General features: G+C 39.6%; 1 protein-coding gene across 7 annotated transcripts in view; it reads left to right on the top strand.

Moving 5' to 3' along the window:
• ZNF536 (zinc finger protein 536) overlaps nt 1–22,500 on the top strand; it is a 345,080-nt gene that overhangs the window by 81,485 nt on the left and 241,095 nt on the right. For all 7 annotated transcript variants that reach the window (XM_063167690.1, XM_063167687.1, XM_063167689.1 and 4 more), the window contains exon 4: nt 20,757–20,875. The gene's annotated coding sequence lies outside the window, so the exon portion shown is untranslated. The remainder of the gene's footprint in view (nt 1–20,756; nt 20,876–22,500) is intronic.

The following is a 22,500-nucleotide window of genomic DNA, read 5'->3' as shown; positions in this document are numbered from 1 at the left end:
GTATATTAGCCAATTGTGAAATATTTGGAAAACACATCATTGAAAGTAAGATTTCACATTTGTATTTTCCCCTAAGTGTATTTAACTGTTAATGAAAGCCATGGGACTGAAAGCTGTTGAGACAGAAATCTTATTCAGGAGACTGGAGCTGTAGTGCTCTCTGACTCATTTGATCCTCCCATGTCTCCTTTGGGATTCAACCGTTTTTAAAAGGAATTACAGATAGCAGTAGAAGAATAGCTTTGTCACTGACTATTCATTCCATGGTGTTTCAACATAGGGCACAGATTAATGTAATTTATAGTGCTGAATTTTGTTTTCTGGACATCTGTTCAATATACCCCAACTCCTCCTCTAAAAGACTCTGAGGAGCCATCATTTGGTAGCAGCTAGAAAGCGTTGGGCTGGATATTCACTGGTGACTTGGAGGTATAACTCTTTATGCATCGGATCTCCAGTGCCCTGAGCTATCCAATTGTCTGTGTCAAATAACCCCAATGTGCCTTGTGTCAAATATTACTGATGTCACTATTGACATTGTGTCAGAAAATGTCATACCTAATGTCTGTCACTGAAGAATGGTGGCAGAGTCAAAATTTGACAAAAAACACTTAAGGACAGATAATGGATGTAATGTGGATCTTTCTCGTTCCCCTAACAGGGAACCAAGAAAATTGTGAGTGTCTGTTCAAATTTTCTTATGCTGGGCACATTGCATGTTGTACATTTCTAGCTGCAGAGATTTTAGATTTGAACTTCTTCAAAATATCAGTAAACAGGGGAAATTATTAAAAACAAGCTTAAAGTGACCCCAGTTAGCAGGCACAGCTGCAGCTGGTGACCAGTTCCAGGTTGGTCCAAGGCAGGAGATGGCTTCAAATCCACAAGTGCAGTGAGGCCAGAGACACTGGACCATGAGAATCACAGAGGAAAAAACAGATTTGGTGACTCTCATTATACTTTCCTATATTATATATATAATTTATATTATTTTAAAGTGTTAAAGCTTTTTAAAATTTGAAGGTCATGATCACATCTTAAGTGATATTCATTGGTTTTGAGAGAAGGTGTTATTCCTATGGTCACTTTCCTTAAACTTTTCTAAATGGCTTTATGAGGCTAATTCTGGATCTTCTTATAGTGTTCTAAAACTTTAAGGGTAGGATCTCTTGCCCGTGTGGATGTAGCCAAAAAATACTTTAAACTGTGTCCAAAGAGAGACATTTTCAAGCTCTTTTGCTTATGGGAGTTATGGGATAATTTAAAATACCCTGATGCTGATTTGTAGGTTTTTAGGGTTTTTTTAGGAGTTGAATATTTTGGTTTTAATTAGTAACATCTCTTGTGTCTGTCTGGCTCATGGAATCAAGGTCTGCATCCCTTCAGAGGCAGCATCAGGGAGTTCTGCTGTTCTCAGATTGGACTGTGAGCAGCAGCATCTGGCAAGAGTTTGGCTTTGAGCAGACAACTATAGTTATTCGAAACTACTCCTGTTAAGTAGTAGTAGTAATAAAAATAAAATTATAGTGGACTGTAAAGCAACATTCTCCTCTGCTCCTAAGCAACTGCCTTCAGTTTTCTGAAGCAGATGCCTCGTGTTGCCCTGAAAGCCTCTGGGCTCGCGTGAAGGAATGTCTGCCTGTGCTGCCCAGGCAGTTGGTGTGATTTGTTAGAGCCACGAGGTCAAATCTTGCCAAGCAGCAGAGAAATGCTGAGAGACAGAGCTTGATGTAGCCATCAGAAGGCTGACATGTCGTGAGCTGCTTTGGTTTTGCAGGGCTTTTCAGGGAGGGAAGGAGTGGGATGCAGACAGTAAACATGCTAATGTCTGGGTCAACACACAGAATCAAACACTGCTGGGCTGCCCTGTGTGTGAGCACCTGCCCTGTGCCCCACCTGAGCTGGCTGCTGCTCACAACCCCAGGGCACTGGCACTGTGAATCGCCTACTGCTGGAGCCATGTCTGGGTGCTAAGACATAATTATTATTTTTTAAAGAGCTCTGAATTTTGAATCCATACTGAAATTATGTTTCTGGAACATCTTTGCCTAAAACAAAATAAAATATAGAAAATACAATGCTCTCAGATCATGAATAAAAGCTGGGCTGCAGGAAGAGTAAAATCCTTCAGCAGAAATACTCAGAAAGGTAACAAGAATATAGAAGCAAAGCATTTGCCTAATTATCAGCATAACTGGATGAAACAAACAAGGAATAAATCACTTTTTTGCCTTCATTATGTTAAATTAAAAAATCCAGTCGTGGGCATTTACCTCTGAAATATACAGTATTTTCAACTTCAGAGCTGCCAACATTTCTCAAATAAGTGAAATGGCTCAGGTGATATTTAAGATGATTCGGTGTGATGATGAATAGCTCATTTACCATCTTACATTTAAACTCAGATCACACTGAAATGTGTTTTTGAAAGTCTGGATGAGTACATCTGGACTCACAGGCAGGTTGTCTTCAAAAAAGCAAACAAGAATCTTCCAAAGTTTTTATGGGAGCTTTCATTATACAGATCCTGTCCCTGAAAGACTCCTTCCCACTTACAGCCCTTCATTGCTATGAGTGTCCCCTGGTCCCTTATCACAAGAGACCTCATCTGTTAGGGCCTTAAAATAGGTTTATTTTAAATTAATAAGTAACATAGGAACTTTTCCTGATGCAGTCTTGACATCAAAAGTGATAAGCAGAGGAAACAAAGGTTAGTGCTCAGCTCTACCTCTGTAGATCTTGGTCCAATCTGAGTAGTGGGATGGAACTAAAACGAAAGAGTTTTCATCCTTTACAAATTCCATCCTTTACCAATTCCATTAAAAAGTTTTGTTTCGATGGCCAAAATTGCTAAAGCTGTTCTGTTTGAATAAATAATATGTACTTTGAGATTCCTGGACTCTTTTCCTTTTGACTCTCAGATGCAATGATGAAGTTGTAGGCTAAATGCTTTCTTCAATTAAAAAGGGAAAAGGACAACAAAAGGGTAACTCCAGCAGGAGTGGGTGAATAACGTGCTCTACCAGAATAACTGAGCCTGATGTTCAGGATATTCACTTATCATGTGTGAAGTTAAATCCCTGAACTACCTTTTCAGAGCCAGGCATGAATGTAAGGCTCTCCCATTCAAGAGGAATTTCTTTATTTCATCCCCCTACAAGGTTCCTGTGGGTCCTTTGTTTTCCTTTTTCTTTTTTTTCCCTGACCACTACTTACATGAAATCCTGGTAATGCTTATTTGTAGGGCCTGCTGCATCTGCCTGCTCTCTCTGTAGCAAAGGCATGAATTCTGAATTTGTAGTAATTCTAAAAACATTAATTCCCATAAAAATAGTTAATAGCCGGACTTCATGTTTGACAAAACACTTAGCATGGTCAACTAAGATGGTTAAGTTTGTTTAATACACAAATATAGTATGTTTTTATCCATTTAGTTTAAAATTCTCTTCCTCCTATTTAGTAGTTTGCTAATGAGAATACCTGTATAACAGTAATACTTTAATGGTATTTACTAACATAAATATTTGCTTTCTAGAAGCAATGTTACACAAAATTCCTCAACTGCAGTCTAAGCAACTGCTGGAATGTTTGAGGTAAGAAACCTGACCTTTGGGGAGGATCAACATCAGGAAAACAGAGTTTCCACTGTTTGTGACTTGTGTCCATAGTGAAGGGGCTTGGAATGGCAGGAAGGTGACTGACACAGGCTGTGTCACTGCTGAACCCCAAAGGAAAGGTCTTGTCCTTATAATGATATTGGTAACATTTTGTATGAATTTCAGCATATCGTACACTCAAAGCAGTCAGTTTGTCAAGGTCCTTTAGCAACAGATAAAGGAAAATGAATAGAGACATTAATTTATACTAAATGTTAGCAATTGCAAAAATCTGCATGGAAAAGAAGAATTTTGACTCAGCTGCTGCCGAAATTGCATTAGCTGGAGCTTATAGCAGAACAAAAATGTCTTCTTTGAGGCATCCTCTTTACCACATACATTCTGCTCCATCTCCCTCAAACCATTTAGCTGCCAGCCATTATTGTCAAGTGTTGCACTCAGCGTGCCCCATAACGTGGTGCCCAGGTGGCTGCAGCTGGAGCTGCAGTGACAGTCCTGGTGTGCAGGCTGGGCAGCTCTGCCTGGGGCACAGCCAGGCAGGGATGGACACGGCAAGGGTGAAGCTTCTCCAGCCCTTTCTCCTCTGGAGGCCTGTCCAGGCGGTAGGTGAACATACAGGAGCTTTCTAAAACACTGCCACAGGTTTATTCTTGGAAATGCAGGAGTTTTGTGTATTCAGGTGAGTGTTGATGTGAGACTTGGGCAGGAACAGTCAGCTGGTAACATTTTTCCAGGGTGGGCTTACAGTTGAGATCTGGAATGGAGATACACTTTATTCATGATGCCACTTCTCTTACTCTATTATTTTTTTAAAGGATTTCTTTGCAAAGGGTCTTCTACTCTTTTTTTTCCTTCCTTAGCAAAGTACTCCTACTTAGCTTATTTATTTTTCAGCTTTAAAACATCAGCATTTTATAGATCTGAATTTCACAATGTGAGGATGATTGCTACGTACAATTTGCAAAATTGTGATTAACCAGCCCCTGTTTCGAGTCAGTTCTCCCTAATTCACAAAAGGCTTCCAAGAATAGTCTGCACAAAATTCAGTGTGCAAATTGTAGGGCAGATTTTTAGAGGGCAGTTTAAAGAATGAAGTCCTAAGGGTTTTATCTATATTTATATCTCTTGTTAAACCAAACTCTTATGTAAATGTTACAATCTGTAAATAACAAGCTGAGCCGCTTTCTTAAAGGAAAGATTGCATCCACATTTTTTGAGATTTGGCAAAATTATTAACTTGCACAATAGACTAATATACAAGTATATTTGGAAGCAACTAATGCTAGCCTGTGTCTTCATCTGTATTTTATGGATATTTAAAGGTTTAAGAATACCTAGACCTTTCATTTTCCTGTAAAAATTGTCTCAGATTGAAAAACACTGCCCTTAGTGATGACTTGAAAAAAATGGAGATAGCTTTTGTATACTTTTACTTTTTATAGCCATTAATGTTGTAGTAAATCTTGTATTATTGTATACAGTCTAGATTATTCTTCATTCTTTTGCCTTTGGACAGGAAAGAAATTACTGGCTTCCATCAGTGTTATTGGCAATCCCCATATTCTGACATCTGTTCCTTTCTAAACATTTTACCAACCTTGATGAAATGTAGTTTAGTGTTAGAAGCTGACTTGAAGAAGAAATTGGATGATAAAAAAATAACATTGATTAAACACCAGAAGTAATTTACCAATGACTATCAATATTTTGATGGCCATTGCAGTTTATTGCAGAAAAGCTAGACATCTTATAGTAATTTTAATCATATATAAATCTTTAAATTAAACTGCATAAATGAATTCTCATTTTTTAAACAGAAGGATGAGAGACTGATCTTAGTCAATTTTAATCAAACTCTTTGAGATGTAGTCCTGAAAATGTTTGGGGCATATTTTACAGATGCCGTGCAATGCACAACTCCCCAAATTAAAAATCTCAATTAATATTTTCTAATACTCAGTGGAGATGTCATTCCTGACGTCGTCCTTTCCATGGAGCAACATTGGGACTTGCCCACTCTTGACCAGATGCTGGAGTGAGGGGCTGTCCAAGGCAAGGGTGGTGGGTGTCTGCTAAACCACCAGCTTTACTCACACCCCTTTTTATTAACTGTGCTTCATTAAAGTAAAGCAGAGAAATACAAGAGAAGTGAATATTCCCTCTCAGGAGCCAAGCACAGAGCAATTATGGTGTGTCTTCCCCCACTCCATGGGGTGGCGAGCTGCAAGAAGAGCCTTGGGAGAGGCTGTTGAGGGCTGGGGCAAAAGCAGGGGTGAGTGTTTCATTTCCAAGGATTGGAACAAGTTAATTACTCAGTGAAGGAGGAAGTATGAACAATATCTTCTTGGCAAGGGAAGTATGTGGGAAATAAATTGAAAAGGGCTACTACAGAGTGTGTGTTCTGATACTGTGAGACGTAGATGCACAAGAGGATGGGAAGGTGTGATTAGATATTTTCAGGAGCACTTAGCAACAGTCTCAGTGGAGCTGTTGAGATTCATGGGATTTACTGTGGACTAGTAATGTTTGGGAGCAGAATTTGGGCCATGATAAACTTCAAGCCCATGCCCTGTGCGTGGATCCTCCCTCCAAGGAGGAATCTTCTCAGTGAAACTGTAAATGCTTCAGAAGGATGAGGAAGGTGCATTTCTGCAGCTCTGTGTGTCTGTGGACCTGTATCAAAAATGAAATTGCCATTCTTGATGAATTCACTTCATTGCACCAAGATTTTCAAAGGTGGAATTACTCCTCTAGCAAAAGGGTCTTGGAGGACTCCCAGGCTAGTTTTTGATTCCCTTACCTTTGAGAGAAACTTGAACCATGGAGGGTTCAAGGTAGTTTCTAGGCTGTTTGAAGTGGAGGGGATTTGAGAGATTTGTTTTCTCCATTTTACAGGAAATTTTATATTTGAAGAAAAATTTTTCTAACATACCTCCTTTAGAGGATTCACATTTATTATCAAAACAGTTTTCCTTTAATTCCCAAAAGTCATGTATGGTAGGAGTAACTGAGGAGTCTAAGTTAAAGGGATGTATAAACTGACAATTTTTGGGTTCTAATACTCTGTGCTAATCATGAAAACAATTCATATGTTTCAGCCAGAGACCTCTCAGCATGTTCTATAAATTCATTCAAAGATGAATGAATTCTCACAGTTCCTTGCTGAGGATATTTAGTAGAGAAACTAAAGATTATAGACAAAATGTCACTTTTTGAAAGTGCATTGTTTTTCTTACAACTGATTTTTTTTTCTTTTGAAATCAGGTTGGATTCAATTGTGCTTATACATATACCTACCAGGAGTGCAGTCTGGTGGTCAGGAGACTGTTCTGGGAAATGGGATGACTCAGGTTCTGTTTCATGTCATTCCTGAGCCCAAGTGTCTCAGAGTTAACATATAAAAACAAAAATAAAACGATTTCTGTGCAAGGCAAAGGAACAGGACTTGGTTCTTCCCTGCTGTAGTGTGTTCCTGTAACCACCAGGAGACGGAGATCTTCACTCTGTCTTCTTCCAACAAACTAAAGTCAACATCTAAAAATTATTTTAATGCAGCTCTGCGAAACAAACTTTTTGAATACATTAAAAAAATTCTATTTAATCCCCACAAAAAAAAAAAAAATAAAAATTAGAGAGACATGAAAGAACATTGCCGTTGTGTGGTCACATTCAGTAACTCTCGTTCAAGGCGGGGAAGGCTCAGTGGTTTGCCTGGTGTCCCACAGCTCAGCAGCAGGAGCCTGGGGCTGTCCCCGAGTGCTGACTACCCAGGGCCGTGTTCAGGCTGGGGGTGCCTGCCCTCCTGTCACACACACAGGGCCTGGTGGCCCTCCCCTACCCTCTCCCAGGCTCCCTTTAACATATGGCCTCAAAGCTGTTGACGTTCACCTGCTCAGATATCTGTACAAACTACGGGTAGGAACTACATAAATATCTAACAGATGCACGCGCTCACCCTGGGATTAATGCATTCTGCACTCGGACCCGTCAGCATCACACCCCTTCACAAAGGCATTTTATTTTTTCACTTGCTCATGTGGTGTACACCTGTGACATGCTGGCAATGCACTTGCTTGCAGTGAGAGAGCCCCTTAGGTTCAAAGCTATCCTTATATCTTTGTTCCTTTATGCGTGAACCTTTTGAGGTTTTCTCTTAGTGTTCAAAAGGCTTGAGCGTGGCATTACATCTTTAAAACCTCTCCTGACCCTTTTTTGAATATGCTGAATATAAAAGCAGAAACAAAGCAAGGAGAACTAGATAAATAGATGCAGGGAGACATCATAAGGAAAAAAAAAAGCTCCTGAGCCTGCCAATATTACTTCATGCCTTTTATTGCAAACCTGTAAACTAACAATAGCCCACCACCTCACACAGCTGGGTGTGTGAATTGAAGGTGTGCTGAATGTGTGGGCTTTCCAAATGTAGCACAATAACAGCAACACCTGTGCTAAACCACTTTGCATTGATTTTATTTTTTTTTTACAATATTTGCAGTCCTTCTCTTTTTAGAAGTCTGTATAGGGGGGAAAAAGAGGACTTGCCAGGTTTAGTTTCAGTTTGAAGACTTATCTCTCAAGGTTTGATGGACCTGTTAGAAAACCATGTGGATTTACATGTACAAAACCAAATGTAAGATTGAATCTTAAAACAGAGGAAAAATTGTTCTTCTTGTGAATCCAGCTTGTCTAATGTACATTGGCTTTGGCTAACAGGCTCCTTGCAGCCCAGTCCTGGTTTGGTTTGATTTTTAATTTTTTTTTAACTAAGCAGCCAGTGTTTCAATAGCCAGTTAGAGCAATAAAATGGTTAAGAAAAATACTAATAGTCTGTAAGTGTATATCTTAAGGCACAACACTGATTTAAAATTATTAATATTCAATAATTCATGGTTGTTTAATGAAATGACATATCAAATCAGAAAAAGTAGAAGTGAGAAATTTCTGTAACTTAATTCTCATCACTGCAGAGCCATGTAGTTACTATCACTGCTATTATTATCTGGTAACATAGATTTGGTTTAGTGTTATGTTTAATGTTAAATTTCAGGCATAGAAACAAGATGCTTTTCACTGCCAAAATATTCACTGTAACATTCTGGGCTATGAATCTGAGAATGATAAAGATGGGCACCGTTGTTAAAATCTAAGCATACCTTTTTGGTCACTTTGTCAGCAGTATAAATGGGTCCAAGGGTTGCTCACAGGGCTAGTTAACCTTTTTTCCTTTAACAGCAGCTGAATTTGAGGTTCTTTTTCACCTAAGTACCTACCAATTTATGTCTGTAATTCCTATTAATTCTGAGTCACTCTTTCTTACACTGTTGTTACTTGAAATGGAAAATATTGGTTACAGTCCAAGAGAAAAATTTATAGCCTGTCATTGTAGCCTTGTGCTATTTCAATATCATAATACAAATGCATTCCCTCTTTGTGATAAGTGTATTTTTCCTTTTACTTTCTCATGCGATGTTCAGACCCTTTCCAGACTTACTTTGTCTCTGTGATCCTAGAGATTATAAATGCTCAAGGAGCCTTTAAAGATATTTGTTACCCTTTGAAACAAGGGAAGCAGACTCTCTTGTTCTCTGTCACACTCAGGCTGGGGCTGCAGAAGGCAATTTTTATCTTGTATAGCTAAAAGTTGGGGCTTGTGGTACTTTCCTGTTAGGTCACCTTATAAGCTTGTGGATAATTTCTTACATTTTCTATGGGAAACAGAGCATCCTCCAATGTTAAGGAAGATAGAGAAAGTTTTCTGGGCCCAATCAAATTCCTGTTGATGTGTTTAGTGAGACAGAGATGGGGCTAAGAAACACAGAAGTGCTGCTTGTTTTAGAAGTGAGAAGGAGACCCACTGGAAAAAAATTTCTTTCCAGTAATCAAGGGAAGATGGGAGTCTCACAGCAGTAATGTGGACTCCTCTAATTACCACTTCCAAGTTATTAGCATCTGGAGCCCTTTTTCCCTTTCCTATCTAGCAATTATGGAGTGGGATAGATTAGTGTGTTGCAGAGGATGTAGAGTGGACTAAGTTTCTCTCTGTCGGCACTTGGTTGTTTGCTGAAATTGATACTTTTAGCTGAAGTCCAGGCTTTTTACCTGCCCTTGATCCCAGGCTGTTCTCTTCATAGACAATGTATATTCAAGGACCATGCAAATTGTTTATTTACTTCTCTGCCCCCTGCCCCCACCAGAGAAAAAGAAACACATCTTAAAAAGCCAAAGCAAACCAGTCAGACACATGTTTTGCACATGAAGAATCACGTCTATAGTAAAATGGGATCCATATGTGTGTTTTGGATATGATCATCAATGCTGCGTTTAGCTTTGCCCACATGCCAGGGTCTATAGGCTGCTGCTGAAAGCTCAGAATTTTCTTGCTAAATCACACACAAAATTTGAACTTGAGGTTGCATTAATGTCATAAGTTCATGGTTTTCTGTTGTTTCTTTCCCCATGTATGGTGTCCTTTGTTTATAACTCAAATCCTCTCAAGATTAAACTTTAAAAAGACTCTGTGATTTAATGGACTTAGGATCAGATTCTAACCTCCAGTGTGGAACAAGCCTGACTGTAGCACTCAATAGCAATAAAGGATTGTTTGCAGTTGTGAAGCAATGCCCGCCAAACATTATTCAGAAAAAAGATGCTGGGACTAATTTTTGCATGGATGAAATATTCAGATGAATGTTAAAAGACTGTGCAACAATAGATGGTGACATACACAAACGGTAAAAGAGAAATTACTATCATTCCAACATAACACTGCACTAATTTTTTTCTTTTCCCCACAACCATAAATATCTTCACTTCAAGTTAGCATATTTCTTTATGTGAAGTCTTTTTCTATCTTGTACATATGTCCTGCAGAAGGATCTGGAGAGAGTGAAAAACTGTCCTGCTTGAAACTGTTTGCAGTTTGAAAATTTATTAAGATAATTGACTTTTCAGTTCATCTTCCAAGTTTTGGACTTGTTCATGTGTATACATTAATTTTATTCCTTCCTTGCACTTTCCTCGAAATAAGAGCTATCTTGCAAGTTTAAGGTCAGATCTTTGCTGTTGCTCAGGTACTTTGCACTCCTCTGGTAGTGGAAAACATCTGTGACTTCCGTGGCCTCCAGAGGGTTTGAAATGCCTTCTTTAGACAATCCTCAGCAAGTGGCAGCAGTAGCCACAGTACCCCATCCCATTTTTCCCTCTGAGGACATGCTTGGGGCAGAGGGAACAACCTGTGACTCTGTGATTAGTTCCTGCTCTGGCTAAACACAATGAATTGACCAGGGAGCAGTTCTGAAGCTTGTTCTACTGCACACCAAGTTGTTAGTGGGGAATCTGAAAATTATTTTGGAGACTAGTGCTATCACATCTCAGTTATTTTCAGGAGATAGGAAATGAGGTTCAGATTTTAAATATGGAAATATCCTTCCTGTTTCTGCACAGAGTTTAGATGTTTTGGGGCACTAAAGCTGTGTAATATAAACAAACCAAATTTAAAAGTAAGTAATGCTCCAAGCAAAAGAGGTTTCAGGAGGGGAGAGATGTCTTTGTGGAATTCATTTTCTTGATTCTCTATCCTTGTCATCATGGTCTTGATCCTGAAATATATAGCAAGCTGCCTGCTACTAGCACTTTGTTATATGGTAACTTTTCAACCTTCCTTCTGGGGTTAGGTGATCAATTACTTTGTAAAGAAAACAGGGTGTTATTTCAAAAGCTGTGTTTTATTTTCTTTTATAATTATCTCCACATCAGTCTTCAATCTGGATTCTTGAATTGGCCACATATGCACACAGACTTGCATGTAAAAGAGCTGTGACAGCAGACATGTGATGCTTCCATACCATAATTATTCTCTGTATCAGGCTCCCAGTCCTTGAGAGATCTGAAAAATCTACAAGAAAGCTGGTTTGAGTGTACCTGTGGGAGTCAGAACTCAGCTCAGATTTTTATGTCATTGATAAATAGATTTCTTTAAAAGGAAAGGAAGTGCCTTTAACTTCTTATTGTCTTAGCTTTGTATTGGAGAGCAGTTTCTTAAAACAGTAGACCCACAGAAGCAATGGCATCAGCTGGAAATCTGGTCCATGTGAGTGTTTTCGTGAGTTGTTCTTGCATCTTCCCCTAAATGTTCTTGTTAAGTTTTGTGGTTTAACAATCATCTCTCAAATTCTTCTATGGAATGTATATTCTCCTCATCTGTTGCATAAGAAATCCATATGAAGATAAGAGGGTTTTGATTTTTTCAAAGGGGAAATGGTTAAGCTGATTTTACTGAAGTGCTATTGCTTGCTGAAAGTACATGTATAAAATACATAGAAATAGCTTCATTTCCTATCAGGTGACCTGAATATCTTATCTATAAACATGTTATTTAAGAAACATATGCATATTTTCATATCTAAGTTGATCTTTTAAAAACTTTTTTTGACTCCCTAAGAAATCGATACTTTAATGCCTTAAGTAATAATCTTTTCAGCAACAGAAGATCCCAGGGAGTTTCATGGGACTGAGCAGTATGTCAGGACTAGAACTGTAAAATGCACTTGAAAATAAGGCTAAAGGAGATCAATCCAGGTAGCTTTTCACTTGGCCAAAAGAGAAAACATTTTGGCTGCTCAACAGCCAGATCTCATCAGAGCCTCAGGTGGGAGTTCCTTAGGTTCTGATGAGGATGTGCCTCCTTGCAACGGCATAAATACACAGAGATTCCTTTAGAAAAACAAGCACCAGTGCTTGCATGAGCTCCCACGTGAAACCTTGGTTTCACACCCTCCTGGAGAGGGAAAGTGCCCCGTTGTGACCCTGCAGGAGCCCCCTGGCAGGTCACAGAGCCCCGCCGTTGTGCCGTGCAGCCCCGGCGCTGCCGAGGCCGACTGGAGCCGTCGCAGGCCGACATCAGCAAATCAGTGGCTAATAAAGACAGGCAGCAACAGCAGCAGCAGTGTTGGCCTTCTCCACAGCAGGGTACCACAGATGTTTCAGATAACAAAGTGAGCTTCGCTGACAGAACATGTGTGTAATATATAAAATAATGGGAACCGAAAGAGGGGGAGAAAAAGAGGCCACTCCAATCCACCCATGTAAAAATGTTTCTTATTTATAAGCGAGCAGCTGAATACGAATGTTGTCTGCTCCCATGGAAGTAAAAAATAGCAGGCTGATGTGGATGAGAGACTTCACATGGTTTCCAGCAAAATAGACAGTGCATTGAAATCTTTTTCTTGTCCCCAGACTTACAGCTGGGGCAAATCCATGCAATTTTATTTTCTAGTGATTTTACTTTTTTACCTCCTCTGATGATATGTCTGTGCTGTGACTGGGGAGGATCATGGCCAAAGTTTCCTGTGTAACACTGAGCAATGCTGGAAAGTTTTTGGACAGGACCAACTTTACCAAATAGTTGCTACACTGAGGATTTTTGCAGGGTGGACCTGGAATATGCAGTGATGATCCAAAAGTACCTGGAAAAAAAATCCCAAGAGCAGCTCTCAAGTACAATAATTAGCTGTGAACTGGAAGAATTACAGCAGAAATCCCTGTTTTTATGATATAATAGGCTTACCCTCTACTGTTCAAGTGTCCCAAAGTAATAGGATCAACCTCATAGTTGAGGAAACCTTGGGTGAAGGAGACTTTCACAGGTCTTTTCTGCAGTGGTCCCAAGGGCATGAACAAGGAGCATGAGTGGGGCGCCCTAGAGATTGCAGGGTCACCCAGTGCTGGTGGTTGGTGAGAGGTCCCGCTGTGTAAGGGCCCCATGTTGACTCTGTGTGTGCCCTGCTGAATTAAAGCCTGCAAACAGGCCAGGAATATCACCTGGGATGCCTGTTTGTGCCCCTCCATGCCTTCTCCATGTCTGTTCTGCATGGCCAGCGCTCAGACAACGCGAGCGAGAGCTGCCCAGGGGGGTGCAACTTGTCAGCCTGCTTTTGAAGGGTAACAGACAATGGGATTCTGCAGGGTGGAACAGGAAGCTCCTATCAGAGGCTAATAAATGTTTCCTTGTAAAATGGGGAGATGCTTATGTGAGTCCAGATATAAAGTGAAAGTGAGACAGCCCTCAGAGGAATTACTGAGGTAATAAATGTACTTACTAGGGCAGTGTGTGCCAGAGCAAGACAGAAATGGGCTAAGACCAGAAGAAAATTAGAACCTCAAGTGCAAGCTGAAGCTTGGTGGTCAGATAAAATTCAACCCTTTCCTCTGAGAAAAGTGTCAGCCCTGACTTGATTATCTGGGATTGGTGTGGCCGATGAGAACAACAGTGTAGAATTTCTGCCATGTGTCCTGCTTTAAGCAGTAAGACATGAACACAGAATATGGTAACCAGCTGAAAGAGGATTTGGCTCTCAGCATATGCATATTTTATGTACAGATTGTGCTGTTGCAACTCCAGCACCTCAATGGGTCAGAGGCTGTTCGTGTGTCGGATTATTGCTGCATGTGGCTAAAATCCTCTGAGGCTGCCGGTGGCATCTGAGCTTTGGCCCAGCACAGTGCCCCTCTGCTTGTGCAGGATGGGCTTATCTCACCTGTGAGAGGTGAGGGCATACAACTCACTGTAAAATCGACATGAACTCAGAGGTGTAAGATCTACAGTAGATGTTTCTGTGGCTGAAGTGTAACTAGATGTTACGCAAATTGCTCTAAAAATCTTGTGGCTATGTATGTGTTGTGGTTACTTTAGCGAGGTTTATAATTTTAGTGTTTCTCTAAAGCCAGGTATGTAAAAGCAGGACTTCTATAATGTATTCCTTAACTGAAGAAAGTAAAAAAAAAAAAAATTAAAAAAAAAATCCTGTTTTTTTTTTTTTTTAATTAAAGTATTTTTTCCTTCTCTGAGCAGCACCTTATAAGTGAGATCCACCTTGAACATGTCAAGGTCAGAATTCAAGACACAGAATATGCTCATGAAGCTGCCCAACAAGATACCTTTATTCAGCCAAATTAGAAAACTTGTGTGTAACCCAAAAGATCAGAATAGAGTCCTTATTGAGCAAGGTTAGGAGGGATAGAAACAATCGGCTTATATAGAGTATTTTTACTTCATAGGAATGTGGTTCTGATTGCTGAAAATGTATCCTTTGCATGAAGTACAAGCATAATCCTATGCCTACTTTGCCCTTTGAGTAAAAGTATGCTTAATAGCAATTTCAGGGGAAAAAAAATCTATTTAAAGCCTGTTGAGCAGAATATCCACTTATAGAGGGAAGCTATAAGTGAATAATGTTAATGGAGTTCTGTTTTGTAAAATGCATAGGACAACTAATAGAATCAAGCTCCTATAACAGTGAATGATTGAATTACATTTAAGAGAGTACCTAATTTATGACCTTTAAAGATAGTTTTATAGCTGTCTGTTTTTGTCAATCCTAGACCACCTTCATACAAAAGTTTTTAGAAATCTCATCTCTCACTTTATATTATGGTCAGAGGACCTTTTGTGCTATTGTATGTCAGTAGTTGCATTAAAACATTTAAGTAGGCCAATTACTGAAAGGAAAAAAAATGCTTTCTGGAGAAAATTATTATACCTGTTTATAGGAGAAGTTCTTAATCTGGGAATAACTTTTGAACAATAGGAAAGAAGAATGACCTGACCCAGGGTCTCCTCAGAAAAAGAAATTATGCCCTATAAATACCAATTATTGAGTGTTCTTCCCTCCAAAGAGTGGATTTTTGTAAAGTAGAAGTTTGTGCACAACTTCTGCCAATCACTGAGATATTATGAACAGAAATGTGAAGTTCTATACTCCTCTTTTTTTCCCCCATTTATTTTTGCAGCATGTGTTTGTTTTTTTGGTGTGAAACTGTGATTCAGTGTTATTTTGCACAAAGGAAACACTCAAATTTGCTGCACACTTGATTAAAACTGTTTGTACTTTTATCAGTTTTAAAGAGGCTGCTCTTGCAGTCATTTGATGCTGGTTTTACCTTGCTCTATTCAGGAAAGTCAAGTGAATTTGAGAGCCCTTCCACGTAGCATTGGAATTTATACAGAGATTCTGTGTGGGAATACCCTTCCCTAACTCTCTGCTAAGTTTTACATCATTCCTTAAGGCATTCTACAATTTTGTTAGCTTTTGTGACGGAGGGTTCTGCCTGCTGTGGTGTCATTGATTGCTCGTCCTAAAAGAAGGCAGAGAACAAAGGTGGAATAAGCTGCTAATCTTCTGGATCAGCCAGATGTCATTCAGCGGTATATGGGAATTTAAGGCACAGATCCTTAAGGAAAAGGGCACAGAGAGGGGCTGCGAGGCTGCCAGAAGCAGCTCCTTCCTTGTGGCACCCCACTTGCCAGAGCACTGCTGTGTCATGCTGCCTTAAATGTGGCTTTTGCCTGCTGGGTGCAATGGAGCTCTCTGGGGAGCATCACTTTTCCAGAGATCTACAAATGGAATTGGCTACTTTAAGAATGTGATCATCTGATTAATTTTTTTTTTTTTTTTTTTGAAGATCAGTTTAGCAAGGAGGACCCTAGCACTTTATAGGTCTTGCTTGTTCGCTGCAAAAGCTCTGTGCTGTAGCTCTGAGTTCCCATTGAGGTAATCTCAAAATTCTTACTGCTGCAAAATCAGAGCCAAAAGGGCTGGACTGCATGTGCACAGCAAGGAACAGACTAGAAAAAGGCTGTGAAATTTCTGTGGCTGATCATACTTATGGTTCTGTCCTTTACAATGTAAAATAAAAAATGTATTGTTTTACACAGAAGCTCCATTATAGGTCAGGCCTTTTCCTAACCAGCCAATTGAGAGTGGCCCCACTTGACTCCCAACACAATTTACTCTGACCATTAGTTAAGGGCTGTTTCTGCTCTGTCTGTGGTGTTCCCAGCTCCATATGGTGGTAGCTTAAGGCTGATCTAAGAGTAAACAAGAAGTGCAGGGTTTTGGTCACACAAAGGTGTGGGACTCAGTTTATAAAATTAAAGAAGAGATTAAATGCAGGGGAAATACTCTGTTTCTCATCAGATATGCCAGGAATTGGAGGTTAGGTCTCACCTCTTTTTGTCATGCTTGTTGGTCCATTATTTCAAAGTAAAACTCTCCTTTGGAGGTATTTTTTGTTATTTTATTGATGCTTTTCTGAAAATGAAGTTCCTGCACTATGCTGTATGTTCAGTATTCACAACAAGGAGAGATTCTGGCTTTGCCCCAAACTGCTGACAGTCTCAATACTTTTACAGCAAGCATCTCTGGAGCACTGAGGAAGATTTTTGGAGGATGAGAGGGAATGTCAAGCTAAAGTACTGTAAATAATTTATAGACCTCAGATAATTGTCCTGTGACAGCTCCCAGTGCTTCCAGTTTCTTCCTACCACCCCTATTTTCAGCTATCAGTTATAGAATCTTGACTTAATATTGCTAATTGCATAGTAAACAGAACAATATTGTTTGCCCCAAGACAGATTACCATTTCTCATTACAGAATTCACATAGACCACAAATCATTGATACCATCTCCACCAGTTATAATAAAGTTTATCTTCAATCTGATAAAAAGCATGTACTGAATAATAACTGTTGCTCTTATTGTAAGTGGTTTAAAAACATGCTTTTTAAAAAGCTGGGTAGTTCACTGAAGTTGCAATTCTGCATTTGCCCTAGCCAAGAGAGGTGAGAGTTGGGGACAAAAGTGGTCAGATTTCCAAGCCTGACTGTGGGTGCAGTGTGTGTGGTGGCACTTGACAGCTGATGAACCTCTTACTGTTATCACAGTCAGCTAAACACAGTCAGTCCCACTTTCCCTGCATTTATCTGTATTTGTACTTGAACCCATTGTTCAGTGCGTTATGGATTTGCATCTTTAGCTTATTCACAGAGAATTAAAGTGCACTGGATGTTGTAAGAAGGTTTATCTCTTCAGTTCAAATTCTAGAGATCCTCGTTGGTCTGCAGGTTTCTGCCTCAGTCCTGAGATGAGCACTTGCACCTGCAGCAGTGCAAGGACAGGCACTAAATCCTCAAGGAAAACTGCCTGAAAAAACAGGTTCATTTTACTGATGTCCCACCACTGCTTATGCACATGCATAGATGAAGAAGAAATAATTTAGTATGACACAAACCACCAAAATCCATAAAGGGGATACCATGGCAGGAATATGGATACTGCAGTATTTTCCAGTTTTCTTACAAAGGTGGAAATCTTCCAGTAGTGCATTTCAATCTGCCCTGGTGAATTTAGACACTCCTTAGGGAGGTTAATCTTTTAGCCGTGCATGTTTTTATGCCATATATACTGAGATGGAAGCAATTGCATCATTGTGTGTCATTTTGAACAAGACTGGCCCAAATGTTAACTGTCACAGCAGAACTTTGCATTTTGCTACTTCCTTTCATTGAGATGAGGCTCAGCCAGCAAGTTCAGCTCTAAATACAAACTTCCTCAAAGCCTAGCTCTGCTCCTGAACCAGGGAAATGCTAGTTTGGTGAGAAATCCTAAAATCTGGAGCCAGTTTTAAAGTTCAGTGATTTCATAAAACAACTGAAAATATTGTGCAAGTCCATCAGGGTTTGGACCAGGGTGTGTGAAGTTGTGATTGAATCAGGTTCTGGTGTAATTCTGTGGGGAAGCAGGGATTCAGAAGGATTCTTTCAGAGTTGAACCCCAAACTCATTAAAATATTACAATAAAGTAATTAATGCACATGGCCACTAGACACTCTTAAAATGTAAATTTCACAGCTGTAAGAAATTAGATTTGTTTAAAAATAACAGAAGGCTCAAGTACAAATTATGGAGTAAAAGCCTATAAAATTTCAAACTTGGTTTTAAGGCACAGGCTTTTTTTTTTTTTTTTTTTTACTAGCTCATTTACTTCAGCACTAGTGTTCAGAAACTGAATTCCTTGTCTGCCTTTTGCCTCTGATGTTGTAGTTAGGCACCAGTGTAGAGTTGAAGAGTTATAAGGGTTTCTTATCAGGTGGTTGGACTTGAGAACAAGGCAAAATTTGCAAGGTTCCTGTGCCCCATCTGAAGCCCATCTTTGTTCAGGGGGTGCAGGCAGAGGTTCCCTGAGTGCCTGTGTGAGCTGTTTGCACAGCTGGGAGGACAGGTAGGAACAGTTGTTGGAAATGCTGCTTTTTCGCTGCACGTGTGTTTTGGCTGGCATGAGCAGAACTTGACCTCTAGGAACTGCTCAAAGTGGTGAATGCCCTCAAATCATTCTGGGCCACGGAGGACAAGAAAATTAAAGTGGCTTCGAGGTTCAGAAGCAATGGAGCCAACTGCCTTTTTCAAGAGATGTAACATGTCTTTTCAGTGCAGAGTTCTTATTCCAGATTCTCCAGCCCTTTCTCACCCATTGGTGTTTACAAACACGGGCCTGACTGTGATACAAGAAAAGACTGACTAGTAAATGTCCAGCAGTGTATTTCAGTCGGTTTCCATTTGAAGCAATGCTGAAATACAGGGCTCCACCATGGCCTCTTGGCACACCAGCTTCAGCAGAGTACTGAAATGGCTGAAGGAAGGAATTCCAGTCAGAATATGTTCCAGATGAATCCTGTTGGAGATCCATTTCTAAATATATGCTACGTGCCTAACTATTAAAAAGTTCAGATTATGACCCCTCTAATGTTATTTTAATGCTAGTTTTTAAAATGTAATTATAAATCAAATTGCATTTGAGATCTGAAGCTGACAGTAGTGAGCTGGAACACTCTAAGAGCTGCTTTAAAAATAACCCCTCTAAAACTTTATTACTGGTTTCAGAAAGGGAAGTGCAAGTGGACAGGCCAGATTCATGCCTGCTGCTCCCATCAGCAGACAGGACAACTTGCTAAGTGCCAGTTGTGTTCTGGTTTACAGAGACACAGCACGGGAGCTTTCATCTTTATCTGGAGATTGCATTTTCAAACTTTGAATATCTCTCTGGGAGCTTAAGTAGAAGACACGAGCTCATTTAAATCATGTTTCCTCCTTTCTTTTCTCATTATTTACCATAGTGAATTTCCCCTGAAAATTAAGACTTCTAAAACCTGCACAGGAACCCAAAAGTTGAGAAAAGCAGGACATTTGGCAAGTGTAAAATTTTGGGGCAACACAAAGCAATTGCAGGGAAGAAATGCACTCAGTCACTTTTGTGCTGGTCAATGGTATCTGTATGAATGTAGTTTAAAAAAGGGCTGGAAAAGATACCAGAAGGACAGAGCTGAAAGTCTGTAAGCATTCAGCAGGGTTGAAATGTTCTGTTCAAATAATGGCTATAATGATTTTGGTAACTCCATATTTCTTTTTCCCCCCTTTTAGTAAATGTAAATGTTTGCATTAGATACTCCTGTAACTCGCCTAAAAATTAACTAATCCACAAAGAGTGCATTAGAAACTATAGGCTTTGAATTTCCATTTATATAGGTGTAGTTTAAGGGGGAGGAAGGGAGGGAAGAATAACTGGGTAGGTAGATCTGAACAAACAAGTCACAGTGACTCCTTAGGTACATTATGGATTTTTTCTTTTCTTGTAAATGTGGAAAGTATTTATTCAGTAGTTACTTACAGAACTCTTCAGTGAATAATGCATTTTAAAAATCTTTATTCGTAGAGTTTTTTGTTTCGATTATTTATAAATTTATAGTCATAGCTGGTTACCTAAATCATGTTATTTCTTCTGTTCCCTGATTGCATGACTTGCGTATTTGATTCAATACACAATGTAAATTTTGAACGTTACAGCTGAACATACATCTCAGAATTTTTGTTTGGTTGCTCAGTTACATAAATCAGCCAGTTAGAAGAGGGAGGGGACATACCACATGATCTACTTAAGCAGCTAATACTTTAAAATTTTGAGATTATATATCTAGAAGTATACATTTTGACCACAGTATGTAGATTATATAAATTGAGTGGTATTATTTCTATTCCCTGATTAATGGTTGATGCTGTTACATCTACAGAATGAATGTCAATTCAAACTTCAATTTGAAATTTGAAGTCAATGAATATTTAAGCATTCATTCTAGATGTTGACTGTGAAGACATGCTAATATTGGTACAGCACATATGCTCCAAATTTTGCAGACAGACAAAAACAGAAAGCAGTTACGTGTTTCTAATGCTGTTAACTCAAAATTTTACTTTGAATTGCAATGTTTTATAATATTTACTCAGATATCATTTTTACCCTTTTTTGCAGATGGAGAAACCAAGGCAAAGAGGTTAAAGGATCTCTCCTGAGCCCCAGAGTGTGTTGATGTCTGTCCCCTCTCCCTAGACATGTGCACAGACTACTAGACTTCTCTGCTCTGGCTGCAGGTAAGACATATTCTACATACAATGGGATCAGTTCTTGAATTGACTTGAATAATTCCCAGAAAGGTGGGAGAATCTCAAATAACTAAGTGTAACATATATAAATATACCTTTATTCTGGTTGAATCCCTGGATATCACATCAAACAGACTATTTTCTGTTGCAGACATAGAAAAATCATGGATGCAATGGGTTACATAATAGCTAAAATGTGTCTGTGCCTTTGACAAACATCCTTTTTCCTGATAGTTGTTAAACAGCTGGTGTGGTGGGTCATTTTTTTCTTTTCCATCCTCAAATAATACTCTTTAAGGGAAGGACACCTAATACTTGTGACTTGAGATGTTTTATATTGGACTGACTGGTGGCAGATGAGAATATGGACATGAAGGAATATGTTTAGCCTTTGAAGTGTGTAGGTTGTGTTTGCTCTGGAGTTGCTGCCACCCTTGCAGAGGTTGTCCTTTGGAAGGCACACTGTGCTGGCTCTCCAGTTTCTTAGAAAGCTTTTTGGCATCTGAGCAAGCCAGTTCAAAGCTTGCAGGAAGTGCAATGCCCCAGAGACTGCAGTGCAGACATACACAAGGATTTCACTTCATAGCATTGAAAGTAAGACCTTTCTAATGGTGGCTAATATTTGCATGAGTAAGGATTACCAGATTTAATCCTGTGTGAGTACAGAACCCTAAAAGGAGGTCCTAGACTGGAATGGAAAGGGCACTGGTGCAGTTCTGGGACAAAGTACTGCGTCTTTTAGTAGGGCTTTGATCCTGTCACTTGTTCTCAGAAATTAACTGCCTTTCGTGTAGGGGTAATGGTAAGTTTACCCATGAATTTATCTGGATCCATTTAGGAAGTGTCATCAAAGCTGTGTGCCAGATCTCTATGTGGTGTAGGAGTCACACCAGGGGGTAGAGACAGAGTCCCTCAGTGTGATGACAGATTGCTTTTCTTGCTTGCTTTTCTTCCCCTACACATGGAGTAGAAGATGGAGAATTCGTAGACCAGTAGACAGTAAAAATATTGTTGCCTTTGAAGGGTTTATTTTCTGACTCTTTTCTGTGTCAGGCATGACCTTCTGCACTAGGTGGTAGTTGTGTATGCAGAGGAGGTAGGAGGGGTATAGTGGTATGAACTCAAACTGCCTCAGTGGAAATGCATTCTCACCAGAGCTTCTCCTGGAAGAGACTATGGATGCCACCCAGGGACCTTGTGTTTGTTCAGTGAGGATACAAACTTGTTGCCCAAGACTTAAGCAGCAGGTGACAAGGTCTCAGAAGCAAGGAGGGACTCTTAAGTTCTGATGATTGCTGTCTAGCAAGTATTAAATTAAGGAATGTCTTCTAATACTCATTTCTGGACAGTTTACAGAGAAAGTGGCAGCCTGGTTGACCTGTATTTCTCACAGTTTGGGAGACTCCAACCCAAACACTGCTACTGCGATGCAGTTGTGCAGTTTGGCCATGTTCATGTGGAAGTGCAAGAGGTTTATTTTGGAAATGTGTTTCAGCATAGCGCATAAATGTGAGGAAGGATGGTCTTGAGGCTGCAGTGGGGTTATTCAAATGCTCATAGTTAAGTGTGTGCTGAAGTAGTTGCTGTAGAAAAGTTCTTCAGATTTTCTTGTA

This window comes from Melospiza melodia, chromosome 13 (assembly GCF_035770615.1).
Source record: "Melospiza melodia melodia isolate bMelMel2 chromosome 13, bMelMel2.pri, whole genome shotgun sequence".
Taxonomy (NCBI): domain Eukaryota; kingdom Metazoa; phylum Chordata; class Aves; order Passeriformes; family Passerellidae; genus Melospiza; species Melospiza melodia.
This window is presented reverse-complemented; position numbering and strand designations above follow the sequence as displayed.